Here is a 16,022-nt window from a genome sequence, read left to right on the forward strand (position 1 = left end):
AATTTAAAATTTGCAGGCCCCTCTCTGTCCTAACGATCAAGACGTTGTTGTCTTCGTACAGCAGAACAGGAAGGCCACGCCGTCCCATCTGGGGTAATCCACCTTAGTCACCATTAGCACCTTCTCTGGGTTATTTATGTATACATTAAATAAGAAAGAGGCCAAAACACAGCCCTGGGGGACCCCTCTTTGAATAGGGAATGAGCGCATAACCTTGAGATAATCGGAATATCTGACCACCGCCTTCATGTCTTGATGAAGGTGTGGAAAAGTAAATTTTGCCATGTTCTGTGTCCCTACGTGTTCCCCATCCTATGTTGTATGTGCATGATTAACATGCATATGTATTCCCCATGATCGATTAAAGACGCAATTACAGTTGTGTCCATCTCTAGTATGCCAGTTTCCAGTTCTCATGAAAGCTACGAGTATTGAGCCTATGTAAAGCTACTTTGCCACGTTTCTCAGTGTGCACGTTATTTCATTGAAAAGTCCCCGTTTCTAGGCCTCAAAAGGGCCCGGACACCAGATTCAGCTCCTGTCTCCTGAGCCCTCGCTGAGGAGTGATACAGCCCCCACCTGTATTCCTGACCCTTCACTTACTTCCTGCCTCACAGTGCCCGGCTCGGCCTGGCTCTGCCTCTAAGTCTGCCAAGAGTATGTTATGTTTCTAGTTATCAGTCCAGCCCTCCTTCTCTGCATTCCTAAGCTACTGAATCGCATCAATAGTTTCAGTCATCGTCTAGCCTTTACGTCTCCATGTAAGATAAATACTGTATTAATGGTCATTTAATATTCCTCATCACGCACTACATGTAGAATAATGCATGCACCAGTCTTAGAATCTGTTAGCCTTTACCCCGATAACTTTTGGATTCTATCAACATGTTCTCTAAACATCAGATACTAGATAGTGTTAGGTACATGTCGCCCTGACTCTCCAGACTTCAGTCTCTGCTCCTAGTGCAGAAGTCATAGCCCCCAGCTTCTCCTAGTAACACGTCATTGTCAGTTTGCGCGCACCATTAGGTTAGAGGTCCCGGCTCCTTAGGTAGCCCCCTCCATGTTTCCGCCCCATTTATGACATATTCTGTTACGTTCACATCACATGTCTATGTATATGCCTCCTGTTACACCTACTTTCACCCTTATCTTTCGCGACTGCTATTGACCACACCCACTGCTCCGCCTATCGTATGTATTGTAATGCAATTGTTTTAGTATATATGCTTGTGCACTGTTATTAAATGTTACGCCAGTCCAATTCTGTCCCAGGCAGCGCTGCCATCCTATTCCTGTGCAGGTTGTCCTGTTCCTGTCCTTTATGCTGTATTAAACCTGCAAACTCCTACTACCTCGAATCTTGACTCTTATTTATTGAGCTATCTGTTATTATTATGTCCAGTCAAACCTAGATCCGGTATTATTTATTTATATACCACATAATGGCGCCCGAATAGGGACTTGCCCTTTCCCCACGCGCCGGTGAAGCCACGTATGCCCCCTGACCCTCTGCAGCCGTGACGGAACTCTTCTGCGCACCGGCAGATATTTCTGCTTCAAGTATCCCTCAGGCCCACGGAGGAGACGGAGGTTGCGGTCTAGCATCCAGACGAGGCGGTGGAGGAACGCGGCGAGTCCCGACCAGAGCCCAAGCCAAGAATCCAAGGTCCGAGGTATCCGGAGGCCCACCCGTAACAGAAGTCCGAAGGTCGTCCGTCCGGCGTCGAAGCAGTCCAGTCCAGTCCGAGGCCTTCCGTTCTTGCTGCCCGGTGAGTACCGTTGCTGGGGTAGTATCTAGACAGGGTCAATCTAATTGACTCTGGTCCGTGGGTTTGGTGGTACACAAACCCAAAACGAAGTGTCCACTCTGGTGGATGCGGGTCCTGACGTGTCTCTTTATGAGACCGGTAAGTTTCGTACTGTTTCAGCAGTGCATCTAGTTTCTGTTCTAGTCAGTTCTGTTCTCGAGAAAATTCATGTATTCTGTTTTCAGTATTCCAGGTAGTATTCTGTTCAGACTGTTATTTTTAAATGTCATTCATGTATTTTAATGTCGTGGTATGAAAGTGGTGTAATTATCGTGTTCATTGTGTATTGTAATTGTGTCTAGATTACAGTCCAGTCATGCCGTTGTTTTCCAAACTACGTCAGTTAAGAACTAGAAAAGGTCTGTTAGAAGAAGCAGTTCCTGTCCCGCCTAGGGACAGTCCAGGTCATTTTATGTATCAGAAGCATGGCATAAGTGCCATATTATATCTAGATTTATGGGTAGAGTATACCAAACAGTTAGAAGAAAAGTATAGATGGCCCGTATCAGGTACGTGGGATGCCGAGTGCATCATGCGAGTAGAGGAAGCATTATGGAAAAAGAAAGCCAGACAGTCACAGAAAGATGCCATCGAGTTATGGCGCAAAGAATCTCATAAAAGAACCGAAAAAGAAATCAGAAAGTCAGAATTAAGTAGAGAATCCTTAGAAAGAGCGCAAGAAAGGGAACTAATCGAGATAGGTGAACGAGTCAAAACCGAACAGTCAGACAGACAGAGGAATGCCCTCATTAAGGGTATGTATCCTCTTCTTGCCGAGGGCTTGCCAAAAGCAACCCCGGAGGCATCCAGTAATTTTCCGCCACCATTAGTTCCGACCAAGCTACGTCACAAACCGACCGCAGCTGATATTTTTCTCTCGTCCTATTTGGACGACACAGTCCCAGAATATGCAAATCCTGTTCCGCCAGTCCCTGTAAATCATGCAATTCCTGCTCCTCCAGACACCGGGGCACCCTTTGCAGTACCTGCTACGGTACCCCCGGTCCAGCCCATAGTACAACTTCCCGCCACATCAGCCACTCTGCCAGCACGAAGAATATCAGTCGACGATTCTAGTTCAGGGGCCGCAGGAGGAGGTCCTCCTGGTACCCCGCCACCACACCAACGTGTAACGTTAGTCGAGTTACATGAACGTGCGTTACAGCGTACGCCCAAATATAAGTCCGTTGCAGAAATCCGACGAGATCTTACTGAATGCCGCTATGATCCAGTCACAGGCGATGATAGTACAGTTATATACTCCATACGTGTAAGACGGGTGACCGGGTATTTGGACACCCTACCGGATATGAAAGAAGATCTAGACAGAATATATCGTTTCATCCGTACAGGGGATGATCCAGAAAGTATTGGCGAAGCCATGTCTCAAAGGAAAGCTGAGATCCAGCTCATGATATTAAAGTTTCTGATTAATTGTTTAATAAGGGAACAAGATTATCCGACCAAAGATCCGGCCGAAATGAGAACACTAACAAGGTGGAGTGATAATATAGCCGAGGGTAAACACAGAACTATCAGTAGTATAGAGAGTATGTACAAGAAAATTCGTAAGGAAATAATAAGGTTACACGAACAACGTAAAGCAGCACAAGTAAGCGAGAAAGAGAATGACTCTTTTACAGAAGAGGTAGAGGACGAGAATCCCGCCAGAATAGCGTATGTAGGAAAATCTAGATTTCCAGACCGCCATTTACGCCTAGAACACAAGAAAATTTTTCATCATCCAGCACCGGAACAAGGTTCTCTAGAACAAGTATTTCAAGCTACCGATCACATTTTGAAATCACGAATCGGTTATAGTGAATTAAGTACTATGCATGAACAAGAACTAGTCCGATCAGCAGTCCGATGGGCTACTGATTCTACCACTTTTCCAGACGAAATAGTGGCACAAATGTTTCTGAAATTGCCCCCAGCCGAGCAACGACTGGTGGGTATGTATATGATTCAGCACCTCATCACATTGTATGAGGGTCAACATTCCGATCCAGGTCCGTTACATGATGTCCTGAACGAGTTACTCCAGTATAGATGGAAAGGTTTAGGTACCGATTTAATTAGTGTCATTCTAGAACAGCGCCATAAATATAGAACGTTCCTGAATCCGCATTTTGTTCATGTCTCACCTCCAGAAAGTAAACCGTTTAACATAGACAGACAGAATCCGTTACGAGAAGTACACCCAGTCAGGACAGCAGATGGTGAAATGCAAAGAGTATTTGTTTACACTCCGATTACAAAGATGGAACTCTTAGAGATGAAGAAATTAATTCCTTGTCATGACAAAGATCCAGCAGGGTTCCACCGAGAGTTAAAGGACATGCTCCGTATGGGAGAATACACGTATCCAGATATTATTAAAATGTTAAAAGTCCTGTTGCCTGCGGGCATATATGAAAAACTCAAGGAAAAAGAATGGGAGGTGGGAGAGAAAAAGATCGATTGGGCAGTTCTAGAAGCTGAAGATAAGATACGAGTACCAGGTACCGGTCTTGGAGAGAAATGTAAAGAATTACCAGAACTGTTAATACAAGTTTTGCCCAGATTATTAGCCACTAAAAAGGAAGACTGGGATGCAATCTCAGCCTGTAAACAGAAACAAGATGAAGATACTAGTGATTTTTATTCTAGATTCGAGAAATGTTTCATTATAAACAGTGGCTTGAAGACGAGTAGCGAGTCATACCCTCATCTTTTTGTTACTAAATTAGTCGAGAATTCAAGTCCACAAGTTAAGAATCGAGTTTTGAAAGTCGAAAGTACATGGCAAGCTAGTACCCCGTCCCAGATGTTACAGATGCTCCAGTACCACCAGAATAGAATCAGAGAAGAGCAAGAACACGAGAGAAAACGTATGAAAGACACGAAAATGAAAGTACTAGTTGCACAATCTGTTCCTCAAGACAGTCAGAAGAGGGGTCCGAATCAAGCCAGTCATCCTGCAGCTCCCGTTAAAGGGACATGCAATTATTGTAAACAGCCAGGTCATTTTATAAACGAGTGTGCAGTTCTGAAACACAACATATCCACTGGTAAAACTAAAGAAAGACCACGTCCGCCTAGACAAGAACAAGTTTCACAGACTTCTCAGTCACCACAGAATGCACAACAGACAGTTCCAGCACCGCAGCCTATCGCTGCAACACAGCATGTTACACAGCAGATGTACCAGTATGCTCAGGCAGAGTATCCAGAGTACCAACAGTATTCATGAAACAGCCTAGAGAGGGAGGTAGGCTTGCCTCTCATTGAGATTCCTGTAGATCAAGAAGGTCCCTATATTCATAGTCAAGTATTAGGGAAAGACAGAAAGTTTCTGATTGATACAGGGGCAAGTAGGACGACCATCAGTCACGCCGAAGTTCCAGGGGCTCCGCTCTCAGGCTCTAGAAATGTTTCCCTTGGATTTTCAGGAAAGCCTATTGTAAACGAGATATCTAAGCCAGTTACTCTAGACGTGGGTCCATTGTCCCGTACTACTGATCTATTACTTACGAAGTCATGTCCAGAAAATCTGTTAGGCATTAAGACACTGAAAGAATTAGGTGCAGTTATTTGCTGTTCCCCAGAGGGAATACGCCTGTTTTTACGTGACTTCAAGGGTCACTATGTATTACGAGATTTTGATCCAAGATTGTCAAATGTTCCGCAGCATCTATGGGCGCAAGGTCCAACTGATGTTGGTTTCATGCAAATCACACCCCATCGTGTGACTCTCAAACCAGGTGTAGTGTTACCACGAATCAGACAGTACAGATTGCCACCTGAGGCTGTAGCAGCCTTATCCAAAATAATTGACGAGCTCATTGCTCAAGGAGTAGTTGTAGAGACTGACTCCAATGTATGTAATTCTCCGATCATTCCCGTCATGAAACGTACTGATCCAAATGCACCCCCAGTATATCGATTAGTGATTGACCTTCGAGAACTCAATAAATGTATTATTCCCCAGTACCCAGTTGTTCCAGATATCTCTTCCCTATTGACAGCCATTGATTCCGAAGCCTCATTTTTTACAGTCATAGACCTCAAGAACGCGTTTTTCAGTGTCCCCATTCATCCAGACAGCCAGTACCTTTTCGGTTTTTGTTTAAATGGAAGGAGCTATAAATTCACACGAGCTCCTCAAGGTTTCACAGAAAGTCCTAGTATTTACAGTCAAGCACTTAAGAGACAACTAGACAACATTCACATGCCAACTGACACTGCCCTGCTCCAGTATGTTGATGATCTACTGATTACAGCCCGTTCTGAACGTGCTTGCGAGCGAGCATCACTTACAGTCTTGTATTTCCTTGCCGAGATGGGGCACAAGGTGTCCCCTTCGAAGCTTCAATTCTGTGTCCAGCAAGTGATCTACTTAGGCCACTTACTGTCCAAGTGGGGTAGGCAGTTGACACCAGACCGTATCCAGTTAATAGCGAGTCTTCCTCAGCCCAAGACACAGAAGGAGGTACGTGCTTTTATCGGCCTTACTTCTTATTGCAGACAATGGATTCCTCAGTATGCATTTCTAGCCAAGCCACTGATACAGTTAACGACACAGGAGGCAGCCGTATCGACTGTCCTCCCTTGGACATCTGAACATACACTTAGTTTTAATGAGCTAAAGAAAGCTTTATGCCAAGCTCCTGTTCTAGCTACACCGAACTACAGTAAGTCTTTTACACTTTTTGTCACAGAACGTAATGGTACAGCATTATCTGTTCTCACACAAGATCAAGCAGGACAATACAAGCCCTGTGCTTATTTCTCGAGTACATTAGATCCTGTAGCCCAGGCTCTGCCTGCGTGCCTCAAGTCAGTTGCAGCCACAGCACTAGCTATCAGACAAAGTGATTCCATAGTATTAGGACATTCCCTGACAGTACAAGTTCCACACTCCGTGGAAGTTCTTTTAAACCGAACACAGACTCAGCACTTGACAATTGCACGTTTGACAGGTTATGAACTGACACTGTTCCAGCCACACATAGAAATCAGACGCTGCAACGTTCTAAATCCTGCTACACTGTTACCGTCAGTTAATCCGAATCCTGCCACACACGACTGTGTGGAAGTAGTTAATACTATGACTAAGCCAAGACAAGATCTGACAGACATTCCATTACCAGATCCCGACCTGACACTTTATGTGGATGGTTCATGTATGAGAACAAGTACAGGAGAACTAGTAGCCGCGTATGCAGTGACTACTGACACTGAAGTTATAGAAACACACCGTATTGACACCCTGTCTGCTCAAGCAGCGGAGCTAGTTGCTCTGACCCAAGCCTGCATACACGCCAAGAACCTGAAAGTCAATGTTTATACAGATTCACGCTACGCATTTGGAGTCGTACACGACTTTGGAGTGCTCTGGCAGGAGAGAGGTTTCATGACTTCTCATGGAACCAAGATTCAGCATGGTCTCCTTATTCAAGCTCTGTTAGATGCTATACATTTACCGACATCTATCGCTATCATGAAGTGCAAAGCACACACGAAGGTTACTGACACTATTTCCCAGGGTAATGATCTAGCAGATCGCACAGCCAAGCTTACAGCACAGACACCAGATATACCAGTTAACAAGACACCGACATCCATTCTAGAACAGACTACTTGTATGACAGTTAAGGACCCCACTCAAGATGTCATAGATATCCAGTTACATGCTACTCCCGATGAAATCAAGAAATGGTCCGAACAAGGAGGGGTCCAGACAGATCAGGGATGGGTAACGAAGGGTAAAGCCACATGGTTTCTCCCCGACTCTATGGTTCAAGTCGTTATCAATACCGCACATAGTCCAGCACACTTAGGAGAAAAAGCTATGTTAGACAGTATCCAGAACATTTGGTTCAACAAGCATTTACGAGCTGCAGCCAAGCAGAAAGTCCGTACCTGTATGATATGTTGCCAGTTCAATCCAGGTAAAAGTGTCCCGGTGGAACAAGGTGGATTCCAGCCCCCTGACCACCCTTTTGAAGTCCTCCAGATGGATTATATTCAGATGGAGCGATGTCGAGGTTTCAAGTATGTCCTTGTAGTTGTATGCGCTTTGTCCAGGTGGACAGAAGCATATCCAGTTCCAGATTACACAGCCACGACCACTGCCAAGCAGTTGGTTCGTGAATTCTTCCCCCGTTATGGACTCCCTAGGGTCGTATATTCTGATAACGGCCAGCCATTTTCATCTGAATTGATGAAACACGTTTCCCTGTTGTTAAGATACCAGTGGAAGTTCCATTGTGTACGCCATCCTGAAGCAGCCGGTCTCGTAGAGAGACATAACCAGACCCTGAAAATCCGCATTGCCAAAGTCTGTAAAGAGAAAGGTGTGGACTGGCTAGTAGCTCTGCCAGTCGCTTTGTTTTATATGCGCATGGTCGCACATTCCAGATCAGGTCTGTCCCCGTACGAGGTCGTATTCGGCCGCCCCCCTAATATGTGGGGTACACCTAGACCCCGAAGTATTACAGATGTTTCAAGTAATATGCTGACAGATTACCTAGCTTCCTTGATGTCTGCCCTACACTCTTGTCGTTCACAGGTTGCCACCGCATTTCCAGACAATACCGAGGTGGCACCGCATGAAATCGTTCCCGGAAGTCTTGTCCTTGTAAGGAACTTTGATCGTTCAAGTCCGCTGGAGCCCCGCTGGAAGGAGCCAAAACCGGTCCTCCTGGCCACCCGTACTGCCGTCAAGCTGGAAGGCAGGAAGGGCTGGGTCCACCTGTCTCATGTGAAAAAGTTTTATGGACTAAAGACTGTTTCCAAGAACATTTCCGAGGATTTCAAAGACTGCCAAAGTACTACTCCCAAGGACTGTCCCGCAAAAGACAATGATACAAATCCCTCCCTGTTAGAGAAAACTCCGCAACAGGAGTATAAGCTAAAATTAAGGTCTAGTAAAATAAGTCAGCCAGTTTGATTGTCTAAGTCCTCCCCTAGGTGAAACGGTTAGACCGGTTTCTGACATGTATAAAATAGACCCCCATAGAGAGAGAGTTAGTGAGAACTCTAAAAGTTGCATTATTATTTTATGTTTTCTGCTATATCTCAGCCTTATGATTACCTGCATAAGTTATGCATTGTATTTATATTTTCCAGTTTCTCATGTAAATAAGTCTTCTAATGCTACAGTAGAGCACACGTTTAGTGATCTGCCTCCTCATGAACTATCTTATCGTCTTGCTATGCGTAATAATTCCTTTATCCGCATGTTACATTATTCACACCAGACCAGCAATGCCACTAATTGTTGGGTGTGTGGCCGACTTCCCCCTTTCCAGACACCGAAGGGAGTTCTGCCACTCTTTCCTTATCCATTTTCACATAACGGTTCATGTGGAGCATGGTCCACGTTAACGTCATCCTCAACAGATATGTCTTTTCTTAACAGTACATGTTTTCCAGGCAAGCAAGGTCTTCCCCACAGAACAGGGTTGGATCTAGAAAATGAAGTTTATAATTTAGGTATTTATTCTTCGAATTTTATGGTCCTGAATGTTCAGTCTGATTCTACTCCAGACTTACCTGCTATGTCAGTATTACCAGTTAAAGGCGAATTATGTGTCCGAAAGAATGGTTCCGTACATGTAGGACATAGTGATTGTGCTACTATTGTCAAGTATAGTGACAGCAGGAAATCTATTTTCAAAGCTTCACGTCATTCTTATTTTGTTTGTGGTCAGACCGCATATGTTCGTCTGCCCCTCGATTGGGAGGGAACCTGTTACATTTCCTTCCTACTGCCACCAGTTTTTCTAGCCCCACCTGACTATCATAGGAACCCCCACCTAGTACATACTAGACACAAGAGAGACCTCCCGATTGTCGATTATACTGAAACTGCTCTAGAACAATACATAGATATCAATAAAGGTGTCTTTCCTTATCTAGGTACTGTCGTGAATAGTAAACTGATACGTAGATTAACCAGAACCCTTGAAGCAGTAGTGATTGAGACTACCTCTGCTCTAGGTAACTTAACCGAAGAGCAATCCTTTATGAGAATTGTCGTGCTCCAGAATCGTCTCGTCCTTGACGTCATACTGGCCGATAGGGGCGGGGCATGTAGAGTTATCGGATCTAGTTGCTGCATTTTCATTCCTAATAACGCGCCGTCTGTTTATTCAGCTATAACCAGACTCCATAAAATTGCCCATATGTTACACCAAGATCCAGGCACCTGGACATGGTCTGGTTGGTTCTGGAACATAATTTCCGCCTGGGGATGGAAAGTATTGTCCTTTCTAGGTATTGCAGTAACGATCATATTCAGTTGCTGCCTCTGTATACAATGTGGCCCTGCGATTTGCGGCATTTGTGCTACCTCTTGTATTCCTAGTCCCAAGTCCCGTTCTAAATCCAGTTCCAAGAAAATTCGAGACGAGCAAATGATACTATATGAAATGATAGATGGTATCATGAATATTGATGTTTCCTGATGGAAACGTAGTGACAAGGAGGGAATGTGGAAAAGTAAATTTTGCCATGTTCTGTGTCCCTACGTGTTCCCCATCCTATGTTGTATGTGCATGATTAACATGCATATGTATTCCCCATGATCGATTAAAGACGCAATTACAGTTGTGTCCATCTCTAGTATGCCAGTTTCCAGTTCTCGTGAAAGCTACGAGTATTGAGCCTATGTAAAGCTACTTTGCCACGTTTCTCAGTGTGCACGTTATTTCATTGAAAAGTCCCCGTTTCTAGGCCTCAAAAGGGCCCGGACACCAGATTCAGCTCCTGTCTCCTGAGCCCTCGCTGAGGAGTGATACAGCCCCCACCTGTATTCCTGACCCTTCACTTACTTCCTGCCTCACAGTGCCCGGCTCGGCCTGGCTCTGCCTCTAAGTCTGCCAAGAGTATGTTATGTTTCTAGTTATCAGTCCAGCCCTCCTTCTCTGCATTCCTAAGCTACTGAATCGCATCAATAGTTTCAGTCATCGTCTAGCCTTTACGTCTCCATGTAAGAGAAATACTGTATTAATGGTCATTTAATATTCCTCATCACGCACTACATGTAGAATAATGCATGCACCAGTCTTAGAATCTGTTAGCCTTTACCCCGATAACTTTTGGATTCTATCAACATGTTCTCTAAACATCAGATACTAGATAGTGTTAGGTACATGTCGCCCTGACTCTCCAGACTTCAGTCTCTGCTCCTAGTGCAGAAGTCATAGCCCCCAGCTTCTCCTAGTAACACGTCATTGTCAGTTTGCGCGCACCATTAGGTTAGAGGTCCCGGCTCCTTAGGTAGCCCCCTCCATGTTTCCGCCCCATTTATGACATATTCTGTTACGTTCACATCACATGTCTATGTATACGCCTCCTGTTACACCTACTTTCACCCTTATCTTTCGCGACTGCTATTGACCACACCCACTGCTCCGCCTATCGTATGTATTGTAATGCAATTGTTTTAGTATATATGCTTGTGCACTGTTATTAAATGTTACGCCAGTCCAATTCTGTCCCAGGCAGCGCTGCCATCCTATTCCTGTGCAGGTTGTCCTGTTCCTGTCCTTTATGCTGTATTAAACCTGCAAACTCCTACTACCTCGAATCTTGACTCTTATTTATTGAGCTATCTGTTATTATTATGTCCAGTCAAACCTAGATCCGGTATTATTTATTTATATACCACAAAGGTCTTGTAAGAAGAGAACTATGTCTCTGTCCACCCCAGAGATAGCAAGGTCCATAAAGGCCAGATAGATGGTACCGGGATGGGCAACTGCGTACTTGTTCAGAATCATAAATAGATTCAGAAATTGATCTACTGTTGAACGACCGTGGCAGAAGACTTATTGGACTTCTGAGAGAATGTTTTTCTCATGGGCCCAATTAGATAACCTGTCCAATAAAATGCGTCCAATCACTTCGACCACAGAGACCAACAGGGAGATGGGCCTGTAGCAATGTGTGCTATCTCTGTTCCCTTTTTAAAAAACTGGACGATGATAGAAATGGCCCTTGAGGCCGGAGGACCAGATCTAACTATGATAACTGAAGCGAGAATGGGGGCCCACAACTCCAGGTTGGAGATGTAAAGGTCGGGGGGATTCCATCTGGTACTGGAGCCGTGTTACGGGTCAAACCCACTACACCCAACCTGACTTCTCCCTAGGAGACTGTCAGGGCTGATTTATCCACTCCCTCTCCACAGGGAGAACTCTGTGCCGGAGGGACTCGAAGCATATCCTCAAAGTAGCTAACCCATTTATTCTCTGTAATGTGGGCGTCAAGGGCATTTGCTGTGCCCGCTGCTAGGAAAGGACTGTTGACAATGCTCCAAAATGTGGTGCTAGTCTTGTTTGTAATGACCTCCATGAGCTTCCTTCAGGCATCCTCCTTCAATGCCTCCTCACGCCTGACCAGGGCATCTTTATACTGTTTTCTATAGATTCTTACTAGAAAGTTATCTCTTGGAGTGGTGCGTAATGCTTCCTTGAGCTTCCTAGCAGCGCGTTAACAGGTGGAATCGAACCATCTTGGGGCCCTGTCTAGATGCCTTTTAGGGGCAGGAGCCTTCAGTAGGTCAGCTATAGAGCGGGAAATGGCTACAAATGCACTGACCTTGATCTCGTCTGGCTCTGACTGTGCAGCCAAACATATCTGTCCCTCATTTTGACATTTGGCTGAAATGGTCTCATGGAAACAATCAGGAATAATCTGAGCCCATTTGAGTCTTCTGCTCCCATCTGTAACTTCCAATAAACCCCCCCCCCTTTTTCTCCCCTTGTTCAGACACAGTAAGGGCCAGCTGGGTTTAAGACACAGGGAGTCATGATCGCTACGGATGCTCACTTTGATAGAAAAATCCGATATTAGGTAGAAGAGGGGGGTTGGAAACAAAGATGAGATCAATAAAGGTATTGCTCCCATTCCCTTTGAAGGTGGGGGTAATGTCAGTCTGGCCTGGATCCAATTTGCCCATTGCTGATAAAAGATTGAATTCGCTCATTAGGGCATTTAGGTTATCAGCCTGGCCACTGAAGGGGCTGGGATTCTTATCTAGATTTTTTCCTTATCGATTCTCCAGAATCCTAATACAGGTCGACTGGACCTTTTTGTCTGCTAAGAAGTGTTGAGAGGAGGTTTCCAAACACATAATTAAACAGCTTTGTAAATCAATAATCAAATCCAATTTAAAGAACCACTGACTACGAACTGAAGTTAAGAGTTTATTACAAAGCCAAAAATAATTGGACATACAAACACCTAAGCAAGAGGTTCAAGAAATAGACTGGCACTAATACAAACATAATCCTACGAAGGAGTCTCAGACGACTCAGAATGAAAAGCAAAGTCAATTCTAGGAACATCAGGCATCCAATTACCATCCCTATTTGAAGTCTGGACTGCATTTACAAAAGGAAAGAAAAGGTTAATCTGTCCTTACACTAACTCTAAGGTGATATCCCTACTTAACAATTCCCTTCTGGCAAGAGTAAAGGTGTCAGCCGTGAAGACTCCCTAAGAAGTGCATTCACATTTCTCAAATAAGTAGACTACTGAGCTCGTTCTAAGATGCTCCTTCCTACACCCCACTCTGCCCTAAGTTCCCTCAGTGCTGTCTGAGTTGCCTACATCCTGCTCTAACAGCTTCCTGACAAAAATTAGCCCTCCACCCTCGGGGTCTTTCCCAAATACAAAACTCCCAAAATCGTAGATACGCCCAAGGCACACCCCTCTGGACAGGTGTCGGCCTTTGGATTTTTCCAGCATGGCATCCTTCCATCCAGCGTCCGTTGAGGTGTCCTTGGATCACAGGCACCTTCTCCCCAAATGTTGCAGATGAACATTCCTCTGGCACCTACTCGTCCTCACTCCTACGGGCCTAACTTCCAAACAATGGATCTTTCTACCTAACGAGCTCCGTGGCCTTGCACTTGCAACTGAAATATGCGAGAAGCAACCTTGTGCACATCCAAAGTTACAATTCAATATTCGCTGAGAACAGCACCCTTCCCAACAAGCAGCTATTTCACAAAAATAACCAATGCTAACTCAAGAAATTACAGTTAGGCCTCTACTGGTTTTTCTTCATGTCCCAGGCCTTTATGAGTTTAAATGCATTTCTAAATCATTGTACATAATAAGCAATGCATTCTATTCCATTACAAAGACAACATTACATTTCATCTCTAAACTTAAGTTCTTTTACACATTAAAGCGTCACATTCTATCTCCTACCCGTGCAACTCTTAATAGGGCTCGTTTAATAATCCTACAATACACACGTTTAGTAGCATCTCTAAATATAAAGCATTACACTCCTGTTAAGGCTCTACATTAGTCTGCAACGTTATGAATACATCAATTACACATTGCAATAATTCCCAACCTACTGTTATATCTCTAAAAACACATGTTTGTATCTTATCTTATCTTAGTTCTGAATTTGTAAAGCGCACTGACACCATAAGTTTCCTGGCGCTGAGAGTAAGTGCAGAAGATGTGGCAGAGCAGGCTAACCGGACCTAGCGAATAACCAGGTTTTTAAGGTCTTTCTGAAATTCAGTAGGGTACTACTGGTCTTGATCGCCAAGGAGAGGGGATTCCACAGCTTGGGTGCCAAGTGTGCAAATCTGCGACCTCCTAGCTTTTTGAGTTTGATAGTGGGGGTGATCCGTAGGTGAAGGTGAGCCAACCGGAGATTGCGAGCCGGGCAGTGTTTCAAAATGAGGGTTTTTAGGAAGTCTGGGCTGTTGCAGTGGAGGGCTTTGAAAATAAGACAACCCGTCTTGAAGGCGGCCCTCTGTTCGATTGGTAGCCAGTGCAGTTTACGCATCGGGGGTCTAGCTGATTGCCATTTCGGAGTTTTGTAAATTAGTCTTGCTGCCTGATTTTGCATGATTTGAAGGTGGCGGAGCAATGACTGTGGTAGACCTAGGTAGAGGGAGTTGGAGAAGTCGAGATGGGATAGTACCAGGGGGATCACAACTTGTACCAGCGCAGCGTGCGAGACTAGGTGGGAGATCTTTCGGATTTTTCGCAACTGAAATATGCTAGATGAAATCACTGCCCCCACCTGAGCCTTGAGGGAAAGATCGGAGTCGATGATCACCCCGAAGCTCTTCACCGAGCCAGAGGGTGTGGGGGATGGGCCCAGCTCATTAGGCCAGAACTGAGGGCCCCAGTATGCCACGCTGTTGCTTGGCAGGATGAGTTCCGTTTTCCCTGGGTTGAGTTTTAATTGGTTGTGATTCATCCACCGCTGTATGTGGAGCATCACTGCTTGGAATTCTGTTGCGGCATCGGGGGAATCGAGAGGGAAGATGATCTTCAGATCATCTGCGTAATTGAACACAGTGATCTTCCACTTCTTGAGCGAGTGGATCAGTGGCCAAAGGTACAGATTAAATTATAAGGGTGAGAGAGAGGATCCCTGGGGGACACCGCATGTGGTGGGTGCCTTAGTCACCGTGAAGGGACCCAGACGGACCGTTTGTACTCTGCCCGAGAGAAAAGACTTAATCCACTCGAAGGCGGGGCCCTGGATGCCAGCCTGTCCAACACGGTGTAGGAGGATGTTATGGTCCACCGTGTCGAACGCGGCAGACAGATCCAGGAGCACTAGTGCTTGCGGGGCCCCTTTGTCTGCGCTCCCCCTCAGGGCATCTAGTACTGCCAGGATAACGGCCCCAATGGAATGTGCCGGCCTGAAACCGGCTTGATTGGGTTCGAGAAAGCAGGAGCTCTCGATGAATTTTGAGAAGCACATGGTTACATGGGCCTCAAGGAGCTTAGATGGGTAGGGCAAAAGGGAAATGGGGCGGTAGTTGGAAAGGTTGACGGGGTCTGCCCCCGGTTTCTTCAATAATGGGACTAATATAGACTCCTTAAAAGAGCTGGGAACCGTGCCTGTGCTAAGGGATGCATTCAGAAGGGGGAGGATACTGTCTGGTAGGGAAGAAAATACATCCCTGTGAACAGGGGGGGCAGCAATCGTTGGGAGACCCTGATTTAATACGATTTATGAGCTCTAAGAGGATGCTAGAGCTGATGACGGGGAAGTGAGTCAAGGATAGGGGGTTAGAGGGGAAAGAGTCGGACGGACTGATAGAGGTGGGGGGGAGAATGGTGTTCTTGATATCCATGATCTTCTCGATAAAGAAGGAGTTCAGCGCATTGCATGTCTCCTGTGTGGGAACTTGGGTAGGGAGAATTCTGTCATCAGAGGAGAAATCC

This window comes from Lissotriton helveticus, chromosome 1_1 (genome assembly GCF_964261635.1).
Source record: "Lissotriton helveticus chromosome 1_1, aLisHel1.1, whole genome shotgun sequence".
Classification (NCBI taxonomy): Eukaryota; Metazoa; Chordata; class Amphibia; order Caudata; family Salamandridae; genus Lissotriton; species Lissotriton helveticus.